Consider the following 15271-nt stretch of genomic DNA (forward strand, 5'->3'; position numbering starts at 1 on the left):
GACATACAAGCTTCTTCCAGCCCCGGCAACATCTAATTGATTGGGTGACTGCCCTTAAAGAAGGGTAGAAGTGCTGATGACACGGTTGACACCGCTTTTTGAGAACGTTAGAGATGTTCGAGCCCCTTCCCATTGCCTTCATTTGTTGAGCTGTAAGAATGTGTGCGGTTGTCCCCTTGTTCGCTTCCTTGGCCATTTGATGATCACTTCCGGAGCCCTATTGACTTATTGCAGTTTGTTCTCCATCACACAATCTTAGTGTTGTGTTGGCATGGGGTGTTGTGGTATTGTGTTGATTTGTTGTAATATAGTATGTTGCTGTGTTGTGTTTTATTCTAATGGGTAGTGTATTGTAATGGTGTTTGTTGTGCTGCTTTGGTGTATTTTTTTAATATATCAACTTAAATGTTTTTAAGTGACAGATTACTCTAGCATTGAAACAGTACAACACATAGCATATGCTATGTAAAGCATGTCATTTTTCCCCTTCCTAGACTTGTTGAGCATACACATAATTGCATATTTCAAATTGGGGTTACATGTATGTACATTTATATATATAAATATGTTGGGTATATTTTCTCCATGTATTAAAGCACTCTTTTATTTCAAGGGTGGGAAGGTCTATCAGTTTTGCTTGCCCAGTCTGCTAACTTTTCCATTAATTTGTTCTCTCTCCTTGCGGTTTTCATATGTTGTTCATATTGTGTGCGGCCCTATGAGTCTTTCTTCTGTACCTTGTATTTCGGGGCCATGGGGCTTACGTAATGTATATCTATGCGCCTTTTAGTTAGGACCATACCATAGTGGACAACCTCCCTTTCATCTTCTAATTTTTCTTCATTGGAAATATCCCCAATAAACATTGATTGAGGATATTGCAGGCCGTTCCCTGTTATTGCTTGAAAGCTCTCCACCACTTTATCCCAGAATCCGGCCACCCCTGGGCAATCCCAAACCAAATGAAGGAAGTCTGCCCCAAGTGTTCTTCGCCTGCTACATGCAGATCTTCTGTTTTTTAGTGGGAAGGTCGTTTTTTGGGCAGATAAAGGACATTAATTAGTTTGAAACGTGCATTTGGTGATATTCGTTTAACTCGTTCATTGGCTTTCGACCACTATGAAGCTTTCAGAGGCTCTGTGCACTCGTATCTGTGTGTATCTTACATGCCCATTCTGTATACCAACGTCTGTCTTCTTTTAGTGCTGTATGTATGTATATGTATATGTATGTGTATATATATATATATATTATCCAAAACTTCTCCAAGTTCAAGAAAAGCAATCGACGCCGTGTCTGTGCTGAAAATTATTTATTGCCAGCCGAAAAAGCTAGACGCGTTTCGCCTGTCCTGCAGGCTTGTTCACTAGCAGTTTGTTAAAGTTTTCAAAGGCAATTTAAAACAGTGAGTGACGATCAACGCACGTGATGGACTACAAGCATAGAAATAAACAGAAGACTCGTAGTTCACTTCAGCTAAACTAGATACACGATCCTGGCATGTGCCATAAAGTGTAAGACCAATTCATTATGGTCGAACACGGTCAATATGCACTCATTAATTTAGAGTATTTGATAACATACATCAATTATGACACAAATATTAACCAAGTGGTCAAATTAGAAACAAAATATTGTTTTAGCCTGCAAAGTTAATACATTGCAAAAGGGGATTTAGATCAAGTGATCAGTCGCACTGAATATAATTACAGTCATTGTGTCAAAACATGATTTAGCACATCAAATTGAAATTGATAATAAGTACATGGTATCTATAAAGTTACTGCCCAAGTGGGCTGATGCAAAGTACAGAAAGAGTCAGTTGTAGTTAATAATAGTTGTTTTAAGTCCAAAACAGTGACGTGATCATACAATAAACAAAATACAGATAAAACCAGATAGAAAAGGACGAGAGGATTCTACAAATGTGTGTGTAAGTCTTCTTCCATATTAAGACCATGTGGGGTTTTAGTATTAAGTCTGATAATGTAGCAAGACTCAAGTTTGCGGAGCTTCTTTTCCCGGTTTCCGCCTCGGCTACCAGCTGGAACTGCATCGATTACAAAGTAAAGAAGACCTTCGGGGTCTTTGTTGTGGCATCTGTCAAAGTGTCGGGCCACGGGATAACTTTTGTCCCCATTTTTAATGGCCCGTAGATGCTGCAACACCCTCTTGTGCACAGGTAAGATCGTAGAGCCCACATATTTGAGGCCACAAGGGCACTGTAATATGTAGACCGCATAGTCAGTCTTGCACGAGTACTGCCCCTTGATTTGTTGGATGGGTTTATGGGAAAAACCTGCTGGGAAACAAGTTGTGTTTTTTCCATACATACAGGCCTTACATTTATGGCATTTAATAAAACCATCCTTTCTTTGGAGCCAAGAACCCGCTAATTTAGTTTGTTTGCTGGGTAACACATTGCTGACTAATGCTTGGTGCAAGGATCTAGCCTTTCTAAAGGTAAATTGAGGTCTTCTTTGAACAATTTTACCTAACACTGGATCACTCCTGATGATGTGCCAGTGTTTGTTAAAGATTATTCTCAATTTATCCTCTTGTTTGTTGTAAGTCGTGATGAACCTACACTGATTAGTGTCTTTTGCTGAATTTTTTGTTGACTTATTGTCTTTATTGAAAAGAATTTGTTCTCTCTTAATTTTTCAATTTTGGTGACAGCTTGGTTAAGACAATTGGCCGAATAGCCTCTAGCTTGAAAGCGAGATTTCCAGCATGCAAGTTCTGTATTGAAATCCTGTTGGCTACTACAGTTACGCCTGGCTCTAAGGCATTCCCCATAGGGAATGCTGTTAACTAGTTTGGCTGGGTGGAAACTAGAAGCATGCAAAAGGGTATTACCATCCGTAGGTTTACGGAACAATTTAGTATGCAATTTGCCCTCTTTCACATATAGTGCAAGACTGACTATGCGGTCTACATATTACAGTGCCCTTGTGGCCTCAAATATGTGGGCTCTACGATCTTACCTGTGCACAAGAGGGTGTTGCAGCATCTACGGGCCATTAAAAATGGGGACAAAAGTTATCCCGTGGCCCGACACTTTGACAGATGCCACAACAAAGACCCCGAAGGTCTTCTTTACTTTGTAATCGATGCAGTTCCAGCTGGTAGCCGAGGCGGAAACCGGGAAAAGAAGCTCCGCAAACTTGAGTCTTGCTACATTATCAGACTTAATACTAAAACCCCACATGGTCTTAATATGGAAGAAGACTTACACACACATTTGTAGAATCCTCTCGTCCTTTTCTATCTGGTTTTATCTGTATTTTGTTTATTGTATGATCACGTCACTGTTTTGGACTTAAAACAACTATTATTAACTACAACTGACTCTTTCTGTACTTTGCATCAGCCCACTTGGGCAGTAACTTTATAGATACCATGTACTTATTATCAATTTCAATTTGATGTGCTAAATCATGTTTTGACACAATGACTGTAATTATATTCAGTGCGACTGATCACTTGATCTAAATCCCCTTTTGCAATGTATTAACTTTGCAGGCTAAAACAATATTTTGTTTCTAATTTGACCACTTGGTTAATATTTGTGTCATAATTGATGTATGTTATCAAATACTCTAAATTAATGAGTGCATATTGACCGTGTTCGACCATAATGAATTGGTCTTACACTTTATGGCACATGCCAGGATCGTGTATCTAGTTTAGCTGAAGTGAACTACGAGTCTTCTGTTTATTTCTATGCTTGTAGTCCATCACGTGCGTTGATCGTCACTCACTGTTTTAAATTGCCTTTGAAAACTTTAACAAACTGCTAGTGAACAAGCCTGCAGGACAGGCGAAACGCGTCTAGCTTTTTCGGCTGGCAATAAATAATTTTCAGCACAGACACGGCGTCGATTGCTTTTCTTGAACTTGGAGAAGTTTTGGATAATATTTGTGACCGCGTTTGGGAGGTCTCTTCATCGACGCGCCCTTCGTTCTGGAGGCAACGGGTGTTCCCATTCACCTGTGGATTATATATATATATATATTCACTGAAAAAACCATAGGTTTCACACATGTTATAGTTAGCGGAAATTTTACTGATAAAAAACCAGTGAAATTGCCCCGTTATAGTTAGTGCTGGCAACTATAACTCACGCGACCGCAATCCTCTGCTGATGCTAATACTGTATTTAGACACTTATTTGCCCATGTCTTCTTCCATACATTTTTAGCTATACATATATTACAAATATTTTTTTTTCATAAAGACACATATGTCATCAGCAGAAGATTGCGGTCGCGTGAGTTATAGTTGCCAGCACTAACTATAACGGGGCAATTTCACTGGTTTTTTATCAGTAAAATTTCCGCTAACTATAACATGTGTGAAACCTATGGTTTTTTCAGTGAATTTGCAAGGTTTTTTAAATGCTAATTCCTAACTATAACGTGTGTGAAACCTATGGTTTTTTCAGTGAATTTGGACGGTTTTTTAAATGCTAAGTTACTTTACGCCATTCGAGGCGTGCGCGCCCACTTAACGCAGTTCGTTCCGTGCACGGTTTTTATCAACTTTAATAAGCCCTGTACATTTGGTGGCCTTCGGCCACCAAAAGCACAGGGGGTGGGGTCAATGTGGATAGTGTTTTTTTTATTTCGATTTTATAATTTCATGTTGCCAAAATTTAGGTTTTTTTACCTATTAATAAGCCCTGTACATTTGGTGGCCTACGGCCACCAAAAGCACAGGGGGTGGGGTAAGTGTGGATAGTGTTTTTTTTTTTTTTTTTTTTTTTTACCGTACGCTTACGGTAAGCGTACGGTAAGCGTACTCGGCGAAATTGCCGAAAAAAAAATAAAACCGTTTTTGCTCTTGGGGGATGTTTGGGGACTCCCTCAACATGACTATGTGGGAGGGAGTTGTCAAAACAGCCCCGTAACATGTTTTTGGCCATCTTGTTTGATAAACAACACTCAGTGCGAGAGACAAAATGGCGGCCGCCGCTTCCTGGTTTCGGCCGATTCGAATGTTTACTAAGATCTAAGAGCCAATCAGAATCGCGCTCGCGCACGCCACCGTACGCTTACGGTAAGCGTACCGTAAGCGGGCTCAGATATATATATTGATTTAAAGGCTATTTTCTCAGAATCTACTGAACAGATTTACACCAAACCTACAAAAGGCACTTCCTTGACCTAGGGACTACCTCTCTGCCAAATTTCTAGTAATTCTGTTCAGCCGTTCGGGCTGTAGCTCGTTCTAAAGGTCCAATGGAAAAATGCATGGGAAAAACGCGTTTTGGGACCCCCCTTTTATCTCAGCCCCCGCTTGACGAATCCCCCCGAGACTTTCAGGGTAGGAGCGGAGCGTAGCGCCCCACCTATTTTGAGAAATTCGCGAGGATTCATCGACCGGCGCCAAAGTTATTCAAAATAGAATGTTGAGGTTTTCCTATGGAAAAGGGGTCCTAACTATAACTACCTACTGGCGACCGCCAGTAGGTAATATATATATATATATGTGTTTTCCCAACAAATACCCTTCAGCTTTACAGAACGCACTCAGCAGCCAGCCTGCCATCCGGCCTTCATTGACAGCTCGCATTCCCTTTCAGGTATAATTCATTAGCCAACGCGTTTCAAGACTTTCCGTCCCTTCTTCATAGGCAGCTTCATTGAGAACAGTTTCCAACCACAGCCTCTTAATATCCAAAGATGGTGCAGTCCTGTCACGACGGGGCCGCCGTGTAAGTTAATTTTCACGGCGGCCCCGTCGTGACAGGCCTGCACCATCTTTGGATATTAAGAGGCTGTGGTTGGAAACTGTTCTCAACCGATTCAGCGCAGCGAGCCAGACACAAAGAACTCGCTATCCCCTCAGGATCCTACAAAGGAGATATATACTTTTATTAAACTTGTGAGTACGAAACCCACTTAGGGAAATGTAATGTGGCTCTCATTTTGGACTATCAGTTCCATCATGCACTATGTTATTGCTCGAAACTAAGCACAGCCCACTAAGGGCGAAGAACCAATTGAAAACATGTATAAATTTGAATAAATGAGAGCAGTTTGTAATTCACTCGTAATGAAGCTGCCTGTGAAGAAGGGACGGAAAGTCTTGAAACGCGTTGCCTAATGAATTATACCTGAAAGGGAATGCGAGCTGTCAACGAAGGCCGGATGGCAGGCTGGCTGCTGAGTGCGTTCTGTAAAGCTGAAGGGCATTTGTTGAAAAATATATATGTTCGAGGCATATGAGCTGCAGATTAAACACTGTGCATAGATCGCCATCTGGTGTTTGGCCCGGATGTTTGCAGTTTGTTTTTCCTCTTGGAAAGTCTTTGGGAGTCACGAGGTTGGTGACTCTTCCTCTGGTTAGTATTGCACAAGGGCTTCGGCTCCATCCTCAAATAGTTTTTTTCCGCCATCGTGCTTGGATGTAATACTTCGCGCTCCGGTTCCGAACTTCCCAGTTCACCGATCGACGCACAAATCCTCGCTCATCGAGCTTCTTCAAAGATATAAATCATCTTACTCATCTCTTCGGCACTTCTTCGATTCCGGTGGTCGACGGCGGCCTTCGGGCCCATTCCGGCTCCGGTCTCGGCTGATGGAAATAACTCCCTTCAAGAAGTGCCCTCGATGTGGGTCCAAGTTTCCCCACACCGATCTACATGAGGTGTGCAACCTCTGCCTCTCCCCGGAACACGAGGCCCGAGACTGTCCCGCCTGCAAGTCTTTTCGCTCAAAAAAGACCATTCGAGATCGACGGGCTAGACGCAACATGGCGCACTCCTCGACCTCCGCTCCAGTTGACATCTTCGGGGATGACGTCGAAGCTCCGGGACAACAGGACATAGAACAGGAGGACGACGACCTCGTCAGCGCTTCAGAGGCCAACGACTCAGATGTGGAGGACATCACCCCGGCGCAGCGGGTCGTGAGTACAATTCCCCCTCCCACGCCCACGCCGATACCGAAAAAGGCTTCGGTCACACCTTCACCTCCGGGCCTAGGCAAGACCAAGGACATTGCTTCTCACACCCCACCTTCGGGCCCGGTAAAGAAGCCTATTAAGCCTTCCGGCAGCTCGGGCTCGAGCCAGCCGGCCACCGGTGCCGAGAAACACCCTTCGGCACCGAAGAAAAAATCGGCCTCCACCTCCACACCGAACCCGGCACTGAAGTCTTCGGTGCCGAAACGTGCTCCTCCGGCGCCGACCAAACACCACAAGGCCCTCGGCACCGACACTCCCGTACCGAGACCTTCTTCGGCGCCGACCAAAAAAACGGAGGTTCCCAGGAAGCACGGCTTCGACAAACCTAAAAAACCGTCGGCCCCGAAACCTTCGGCGCCGACCGAACAACCAGTGTCACAGGAACTCTTTACACTGGATCCTTTGCAAAAACCCTCACCAAGGATCCAAAGACCCGACACTTGACATTGTCTTCAAAAAAGAGACACTTGGACAAGCCGGCTCCACCTCCACCGAGAAAGGACATTGCTACCTCTCCTTTTAGGGTGCCTTCCCCACCTCCTCCACCTCCTCCACCCCCTCCACCTCATCGTTCCCCCACATTGTCTCCTGCCCCAGACGATTTGGGGGACCCTTACTATGATCCAGCAGATGTGCCACAAGATCCCACCCCTACTGGATCTCCAGACCCATGGGATGATTATAACAATCCGGACATCCCAGATGTCCCACAGGATGACCTTTATCCATCTAGGCCATCCCCTCCTGAAGATTCCTTGGGTTTTCACCATTTGTTACAACGGGCGGCACACTACCACGGGGTGGAGCTACATACCGACCCAGTGGAGGAGGATTTCCTCCTAGACACCTTTGACGATACACATAGGTCCACTGCCATTCTACCTATGTTAAAGGGCTTAATTAAACATGCCCCTGAGGTTTTTAAAGACCCAGTCAGGGCCAGGGTCCTAAACCCTCGGATAGAGAAAAAATACAAAGCCGCCCCTACAGACCCTTCTTACATTAAAAGCCCTGCACCATTAGATTCCCTAGTGGTATCTACAGCCAGGAAGCGCTCAAATTCTCAGGCGTCAGGCAAGGCGCCCCCCACCTGACAAAGAGTCCAAGCTCCTAGATGCGTCAGGGAAGCGCACTGCGTCACAAGCGGCCAATATATGGCGTATTGCCAATACGCAAGCACTGTTGGCCCGATACGACAGGGCGCATTATGATGAGCTAGAGACCATCATGCACCATCTCCCTGAAAAGTACAAGACTAGGGCTAATGAACTTATTCAAGAGGGAAAAACAATAACCAATACCTCGATACGATGTGCCCTAGATGCAGCAGATACAGCCTCCAGGGCCATAAACACCAGTGTTCTTCTCCGTCGCCATGCCTGGCTCAGGGTTTCAGGGTTTAAACCAGAGGTTCAAGCCTCTATATTAAATCACCCATTCGACCAACATCATCTCTTTGGCCCTAAAGTAGATGAAGCCCTGGAAAAAAGGAAAAAAGATACAGACACGGCGTAATCTATGGGAGCCCTACAAACACAGACTCCCAGGCGCTCCTTTCGCCGTTCTTCCTTCCGGGGCACGGGCAAAGGCTACTCCTCGGACAGTGCATCCACGTCCTATAAATCCCCCCCTCAGTTTACCTTCACGAAGGGTTATCAAAGAGGCGGATACAGAGGCAATAATAATAAGGGCAGAGGCAAAACAAATACCGCCCGCTCTGCCTCACCTCCTGCCCAATGACTTTCCCCCGCTCCCTACAGACCATTCCACTCCGGTCGGAGGCAGACTACAACATTTCCTTCACGTCTGGGAGACAATCACCTCAGACAGATGGGTGACACAAATTATTCAGTCAGGGTATTGCCTAGAATTAACATCTACACCCCCCAACATTCCACCCAGGCACCGCCCTATGTCGCAAGAACATACTGCGCTACTAACACAAGAGGTGATCTCCCTCCTGCAAAAAGAAGCAATAGAGCAGGTCCCCATAAATCAACAAAATTTAGGGGTCTACTCCCTGTACTTTCTAATTCCAAAGACAGACGAGACCCTACGACCTATCTTAGATCTCAGACCTCTAAACACCTATATTCATTCAGACCATTTTCATATGGTAACCCTCCAACAGGTTCTTCCACTTCTCTCCCAGAACGATTTTCTCACCACTCTGGACTTGAAAGACGCGTACTTTCACATCCCAGTACACCAGTCTCACAGAAAGTACCTCTGGTTTGTGGTAGACGGACAACACTACCAGTTCAAGGTGCTCCCGTTCGGGGTAACAACAGCACCAAGGGTCTTCACCAAGTGCCTAGCAGTAGTGGCTGCACACCTCAGAAGACAGCACATTCACGTCTTCCCCCATCTGGACAATTGGCTTATAAAAGCCACGTCCTACCAACAATGTGTGCAACATACCGCCGCTACGGTCCAACTACTTCACCAGCTAGGTTTCACGGTGAACCATCAAAAATCCCACCTGGTACCATCTCACACAAAACAATATCTCGGTGCCACCATAGACACCTCAAAAGCCATAGCCTATCCCAATCCTGCCAGGATTGCAAAAATACAGGCGCTGCGTCAAAAATTTCTATCAACACTCTCTCCCGGCAAGAGTGTTTATGCAGCTCATAGGGATGATGGCCTCTTGCATCTTTATAATGCCCCATGCAAGACTCCAAATGCGTCCACTCCAAGAGTGCTTGGCGCGCCAGTGGAACCAGGCCCAGGGACATCTGACAGATCTGGTGTTGGTAGACGGTCGCACCCATCGCTCTCTGCAGTGGTGGAACACCACAAATCTTTCCAGAGGTCGACCGTTCCTGGACCCGGTCCCACAAATAATCCTAACGGCAGATGCATCGCTCTCCGGCTGGGGAGCTCATCTGTTACATCTCACAGCACAGGGCACATGGACGCCGCAACAGAAGTTACTCCACATCAACCATCTGGAGTTATTGGCGATCTTCCTCGCCCTAAAATCCTTCCAGGCGCAGATTTAAGGCAAGGCAGTCCTCATTCGCACAGATAACATGACTGCCATGTACTACATTCAAAAACAGGGGGGCACACACTCTCCACAGCTCTCTGTTAGCACAGAGCATATGGAGATGGGCAATTCCACAAAAGATTTTTCTCCTAGCCCAACACGTCCCAGGAGTACAAAACACCGTGGCAGATCTGCTAAGCAGACAGACACAGCAGATCCACGAGTGGGAACTTCACCCACAGGTTCTTCACCCGTTTTTTCAGAAGTGGGGGCATCCACACATAGACCTATTCGCCACCCACGAAAACAAAAAATGGCCAAGCTTCGCCGCCAGATATCCACACCTATTGTCCGATGGCAATGCGAAATGGATGAACTGGTCAAACACATTTGCATACGCTTTTACACCTCTCCCACTAATTCCATTAGTGGTGCGAAAGCTACAGCAGCATTCCCTAACTCTGATCCTAGTCGCTCCAACATGGGCCAGACAACCGTGGTACACCACACTGCTGGAACTCTCAGTAGTACCACACCAAAAGCTACGCCTCTCGCCATGCCTCCTAACCCAGAACCATGGAGAGATCAGGCACCCGGACCCAGCTCAGCTCAACCTTGCAATCTGGCTCCTGAGGTCCTAGAATTTGGATACCTTAACCTTCCCCCTGATTGCATGAACATTATTAGGGAAGCTAGACGCCCTACTACTAGGGCGTGCTATGCAGCAAAGTGGAAAAGATTTGTTGTTTACTGCCACAACAACGCAATCAATCCTTTAAATGTATCCATACAGCACATTATATGTTATTTACTCCATTTACAAAGGTGTAACCTAGCACATACCTCCATTCGGTTACACCTCGCTGCAATTGCTGCCTATTTACAAAATAGGCAGCACCTCTCACTTTTCAAAGTACCTGCCATCAAAGCCTTTATGGAAGGCCTTAAAAGAGTAATTCCACCCAGAGTGCCACCCTCACCTGTTTGGAATTTGAATATAGTCCTCACACGGTTAATGGGACCCCCTTTCGAACCATTACGTAAGTGCGAGCTGCAATTCCTCACATGGAAAACAGCTTTTCTAGTGGCCATCACTTTCCTCAGAAGAGTTAGTGAGATACAAGCACTCACTATACAGGAACCTTTTCTTCAGATGCATCACAAGGTTGTACTCCGCACCAATCCCAAATTTCTACCTAAAGTCATTTCTCCATTTCATCTAAACCAGTCGGTAGAATTACCAGTCTTTTTCTCGCAACCCCAAACAGTTGCGGAAAGAGCCTTACACACACTGGATGTTAAAAGGGCTTTACTTTACTAGATCCAGAGAACACAACCTTTCAGGAAAACCAAACAGCTATTTGTTTCCTTCTCCACCATACAAAGGCAACCCTATTTCCAAATCAGGGATAGCTAGGTGGATTGTAAAATGCATACAGATTTGCTACCACAAAGCAAAACTAGCGCTATCGGTTCCCCCTAAAGCCCACTCTACAAGGAAGATAGGGGCTTCTATGGCTTTCCTAGGGAACATACCACTAGAAGACATCTGCAAAGCAGCGACATGGTCAACGCCACACACCTTCACAAAACATTACTGTGTAGATGTGCAAACCAAGCAACAAGCTAGTGTGGGCCAAGCTGTACTAAAAACACTGTATCAAAATACTGCAACGGATACCGGTGGTCGCCGCTAGGGTTGGGTACTGCTATATAATCTATGCACAGTGTATAATCTGCAGCTCATATGCCACGAACGGAATATGCTACTTACCAGTATGCATCTGTTCTTGGCATGTAGAGCTGCAGATCTATACACGCCCACCCGCCTCCCCGGCTACCTGTATCCGTTCCAGTTTTATCTTATTTAGATACAATACACATGGGTTTCTTTACTGTTACTACTACGCTCCATCTTTCCCTGCTGGCGTAAAACAATCTGAGGATGGAGCCGAAGCCCATGCGCAATACTAACCAGAGGAGGAGTCACCAACCTCGTGACTCCCAAAGACTTTCCAAGAGGAAAAACAAACTGCAAACATCCGGGCCCAACACCAGATGGCGATCTATGCACAATGTATAGATCTGCAGCTCTACATGCCAAGAACAGATGCATAGTGGTAAGTAGCATATTCCATATGTGTTTGTATATATATATATATATTCACCACAATTTTTCCAAGATTTGGGGTCGCGATCCATTGCAGATAAGCATTCCGCTTTATTTTTCCAAAGACGTGCAGCTTCCCTTTCCTTCGTGTCGTCCCTGGCCTTACGCGTTTCGAATCCTTTTAATTCTCATCAGAGGCCCGTGCAGCAATCCTTTTACATCAGACCACATTGCCCAACTTGAGTTTATATAGTGTTCATTTGGCCTCAGGTGTGCCTAATAAAGAAACATTTGTTGAGCACTCTGGGAAATGTAGTCCTTTCACTTACATTTTTCAACCCTCCAGTGGGTGTTGATGCTGTACGCAATATGGGACCAATTCCTCACCCTCCATTGGGTTTTAGAATGAGACTCTGCATGTCTGTGATCAGGGATCTGTAATGCCCGATCAAAAAACAAAGGCTTTGTTTCTTGCGGGTCCGGCTTTGGGTACCAGCGATGCCAGAGGCCTGTGCAGCAATCCTTTTACATCAGACCACATTGCCCAACTTGAGTTTATATAGTGTTCATTTGGCCTCAGGTGTGCCTAATAAAGAGGTGGATTTAAAACAAACAAAAAAAGTTTTAGTAAAGACCAGTCTCGTGAACAAGGTCCCTGGTGGGACTGAAACGCGTAGAGCTTTTCTAACTGGCATGCTGTAAATAAAGAAAGAAACTTGACGATATGAATTGGTGACGCTTCGTTCCTTCCGTGAGTGCGCGAGAACCCAGCCCTGCGGGGAAACGAAGGATAATTTGATTACGGCTTGACCCTGCCGTCTCTGAACGCACCGCCTGAGAGCGCCCAAAGATTTCCGAAGTGGGTCGCTTTGCAGAATATATATATATATATATTCACTGAAAAAACTATAGGTTTCACACATGTTATAGTTAGCTGGACATTTTACTGATAAAAAACCAATGAAATTCCCCCGTTATAGTTACTGTAGGCAACTATAACTCACGCGACCGTAATCCTCTGCTGATGCTAATACTGTATTTAGACACTTATTTGCCCATGTCTTCTTCCATTAAATTTTAGCTATACATATATTACAAATATTTTTTTTTCATAAAGACACATATGTCATCAGCAGAGGATTACGGTCTCGTGAGTTATAGTTGCCTACAGTAACTATAACGGGGGAATTTGCAAGGTTTTTTAAATGCTAATTTCTAACTATAACGTGTGTGAAACCTATGGTTTTTTCAGTGAATTTGTACGTTTTTTTAAATGCTAAGTTACTTTACGCCATTTGTGGCGTGCGCGCCCACTTAACGCAGTTCGTTCCGTGCGCGCACGGTGCGCTTTGCGCACCGTGCGCGCACAGTGAGCACGTGTCCACGTTACGCTAGATGGGCCCTGAACGCACGATGCGCTTCGCGCACCGTGCGCACATGGAGGAAACATATGATGAGCATCGTTGTGACAGGTAAAATATATGTTTTGTAAGGTCTATATAAGCTATGCACAACTGGTGCCCTTCGGGCACCTGTTGCACACGGGGTGGGGAGAATGTGGATATTTTTTTTTTTTTTTAATATTGGCTACCGTACGCGTACGGTAAGCGTAATCGGCGAAATTTTCGAAAAAATTAAAATTGTTTTTTTTCACTTGGGGGATCGTTGGAGACTCCCTCGACATGGCTAGGTGCTTGGGAGCTGTCTAAACAGCCCCTTTACATGTTTTTTCACTTTGTTTTTCAACCCCCTGTCAGAGTGCGAGAGAGAAAATGGCGGCCGCCGCTTCCTGGTTTAGACCGATTCGAATGTTTACTAAGATCTAACGGCCAATCAGAATCGCGCTCGCGCATGTCACCGTACGCGTACGGTAAGCGCACCGTAAGCTGGCTCAGATATATATATTGATTTAAAGGCTATTTTCTCAGAATCTACTGAACAGATTTACACCAAACCTACAAAAGGCACTTCCTTGACCTGGGGACTACCTCTCTGCCAAATTTCATTAAATTCTGTTCAGCCGTTCGGGCTGTAGCCCTGTCTAAAGGTCCTATGGAAAAATGCATGGGAAAAACGCGTTTTGGGATCCCCCTTTTATCTCAGCCCCCGCTTGACGAATCCCCCCGAGACTTTCAGGGTAGGAGCGGAGCGTAGCGCCCCACCTATTTTGAAAAATTCGCGAGGATTCGTCGACCGGCGCCAAAGTTATTCAAAATAGAATGTTGCGCATTTCCTATGGAAACGTGGTCCTAACTATAACTACCTACTGGCGACCGCCAGTAGGTAATATATTATTTTTTTTTTTTCTACTGGCAGTCGCCAGTAGATAGTTATAGTTACAACCTAGTTTCCATAGGAAATCTCAAAATTCTATTTTGAATAACTTTGGCGCCGGTTGACGAATCCTCGCGAAATTTTCAAAACTAATGGAGCGCTCCGTTCAGCTCCTACCCTGAAAGTCTCGGGGTGATTCCTCAAGCGGGGGCCGAGAAAAAGGGGGGGTCCCAAAACGCGTTTTCCCCATGCATTTTTCCATAGGATCTTTAGTCGCAGCTACAGCTGAACAGAATTACGTGAAATTTGGCAGAGAGGTAGCCATAAGGTCAAGGAAGTGCCTTTTGCAGGTCTAGTGTAAATCTGTTCAGTATTTTCTGAGAAAATAGCATTTAAAAGCATATCAATATCTATACGCGCGCACCGTACGCGCACCCTGCCGTGCGCGAGCGCAATTCTGATTGGTTGTCAGATGTCGGTAAACATTCGAATCGGTCGAAACCAGGAAGTGTCGGCCGCCATTTTGTCTCTCGCAGTCTGAGGGTGTGAAAAAAAAGGTGGAGAACGTGAAAAGGGGGCAGGGTGGACAGTTTCTGACCCCCTAGCCTTGGTCAGGGGGGTCACAGAAGGACCACCAAGAGCGAAAAAAACAATTTTTATTTTTTTCAAAAATCGCGAGGTGCGCGCACGGCGAACCGTGGGTGCTCGGTGCGCAAAGTGCACCGAACGCCCAGAGCGCGCGCACGGTGAAAAACCTGAAAGAAAAAGAAAATTATAAATACATAACTTAGCATTTAAAAAACCGTACAAATTCACTGGAAAAACCATAGGTTTCACACACGTTATAGTTAAGAATTAGCATTTAAAAAACCTTGCAAATTCACTTAAAAAACCATAGGTTTCACACATGTTATAGTTA

The sequence above is a fragment of the Triturus cristatus genome, chromosome 5_1 (genome assembly GCF_964204655.1).
Source record: "Triturus cristatus chromosome 5_1, aTriCri1.1, whole genome shotgun sequence".
NCBI classification, from domain to species: Eukaryota; Metazoa; Chordata; class Amphibia; order Caudata; family Salamandridae; genus Triturus; species Triturus cristatus.